This window comes from Montipora capricornis, chromosome 4 (genome assembly GCF_036669925.1).
Source record: "Montipora capricornis isolate CH-2021 chromosome 4, ASM3666992v2, whole genome shotgun sequence".
Taxonomy (NCBI): domain Eukaryota; kingdom Metazoa; phylum Cnidaria; class Anthozoa; order Scleractinia; family Acroporidae; genus Montipora; species Montipora capricornis.
This window is the reverse complement of record NC_090886.1, coordinates 22,310,587-22,313,086: the sequence shown is the minus strand read 5'-3', so window position 1 is coordinate 22,313,086 and position 2,500 is coordinate 22,310,587.

The following is a 2,500-nucleotide window of genomic DNA, read 5'->3' as shown; positions in this document are numbered from 1 at the left end:
GTCATGTCCAATGAGATCAAGAGTATCCTGAGATCAAGAATATCTTTTTAGTGACATTAATGAATCTGGCCTAGCAATTGTTATCTACAAACAGCGAGACATATGTTGTACAGAGTCCTGCAGTTTTTTTGTGTACCTTGGTAATAAAAGTGATAAAATTATTTAGTAACCTGAAGTTGGCAAACGGTGTTTCAGGAAAGCTGTTTATGACAGTTGTTTAGATGCTTAACTTTGTGATTAAAGGAATTTGAATTTTAGAAGTCTTCTACATGCCCAAGAACATCCAGTCTTGAAACTGGACTCCAACTCCGACCTTTCCTTGTTGTTTAAAAATCTCTCATTAACAATTCCACCAAGCATCAGAAAGTGCTGGTTGGAAAAAGTACCACTAACTAGCAAGGCAAGAATAGAAATGGTCAATAACAGCTTGGTCATTTTGCAAGCTCATGTTGGGAGGGAGAAACCAAGCAATGCAGAGTTTGAAGTCTGCGCCCAAAAAATAGTTCATCTGGTTCCAGAGTTGAAGGATCCAGATCCACCTGTCGGAAAGGATGTCTTTAAGCCATGGGTAAGCCTCCACTTGATACAGTTAAACTTAAGTGGGTTAAGTATGTGTACACAGGTTGATAATGATGTGTTAGCTTAAATAAAGTACTCGCTTACAAGAGGTGTGACCTGCATTTTGTAAGAAAGGAACGTAGAAGAGCAACATTTGTTGTTCTTGTTTCACAAGTAACTCAACAGTTAATTCAATTACTACAGCACTTCAGTTACTTTACTTTGTAGAAAAAGAAAAAAAGTAACGAGGAGCTTGAAATAGATTCTGCCCAGGAGTCACATCTTCAGCTGCTGCAAAAGGAGATGAAAGCCTCAAAACCTGATCCAAAAAAGATTGGAGCATTGATGGTGGCCTCTTTTGCCAAACGAAGGGAATGGAGGCACAGTGTAAAAGATCTTGGGGGAATATCCTAGATTTAAATGCTATGATCAGGTGAGGTTCATGATCCTTTTTATAGCTGAATTGATATGATTTATTGCAGCACCCTAAATGCAACCCCTGGTAAACACTTGATGAACAGTTGCATTCAGTAAGTGAAACACAGTGTCATGACAAGGACAAAGTAAACTTGCTTGCACTATTGTATGTTATAATGTTGTACCAAGGTACAATTTAAGAACGCATGCACAAAATAAATATTAAAACACCATAATTAATCAAAACAATTCATACATCAAAATTGTTTCCTCCTCAAGCAACTTTATACCGCTGACTAGCCAAGTTCAAGGACCATACTGTAAGTCACAGACCAAGATTTATGGCTCAAGAGCGAGCAGAAAAAAGGAGGATCTGTAACTTACAGTAAGGACCGAGGAAACAAGGTTAGTAAGATATTTAGTATATCTCTGAGGCAACCAAAAGAAACTTTTGAATTTAGCAGGCTGTAGAGGAGAGTCTGGCCTGCTAAAATGACCAATCACAGTGCTCACACTAACTGAGAAATATAAATAAATAATTATACTACAGCATATCTTTTACATTTTAAAAATAATGGGCTCATAATAGATATTGTTGAAATTCTAAACTGCCAGGATGATGGTTTTAGTGTTCTTGTTATGGCATACAAAGTTACCAGTTTGATGTTCCAGCATCAACATTAGAGAAGACCATTTTATGCAGCTCCGAAGATATAGCAGTTTTAACTTAATTTCTTTTTAAACAGCTCATGATGGAAATGCAGCTGATCACAAAAATAGACCACCACATGTATAAAGAAGCATGGGCAGCCCTTGTACCCAAAATTTGGGAATTTTGCTGAAGTTTGGATATGGGGGATGGAAAAGACAAGATTGAGGATGATGATGTCTTTGATGAAGGTCACTTATTATATTATAACAAACAGCAGCATTTCAGTCAGATTCCCATGAAAGTTGGGGCTAAATGCATGTGTATTAATTTAATGAAATGTCAAAAGGGGTGCATGTAAAAGAGCCCTAAGTGACATCTGATAGATTGATAGATTCTCCTTACAAATTTTCTTTTCCTTTTTTCTATGATAAAGGAGAATTTGGTGTGAGGTCAACAGTCACCTGGGGCTTTTTTCCACACTCCCTGGAGAGAAACAATTCTGCCATTAAGTAGCAATTCTCTGCAATTTCTTTGATGCTTCATAAACATATCATTATCTATTTCTCTTGTTTCTCTAAAACATGAAAACTGAAGCAGCAGGGTAGAGTATTTTCACAAAATGTTAATTTATTGGACAAAGTACAAACTAGCAAAATGAATTGATTTTATCTCTTGGGTGGAAGTACACACACCTGCAAATTAACAATTCCAATACACTGATTGTCAATGACCAAAACATTTTGCTATGGGGAGATTCATTGTCCTTTGGTCCATTATTTTACAAACGATCAAGCTTATATAGTTCTCCAATACTGATAGGTAGATGTACATTCTGTTTACAGATGATAAGACCTGCTTGATTCTTCAAGTGCT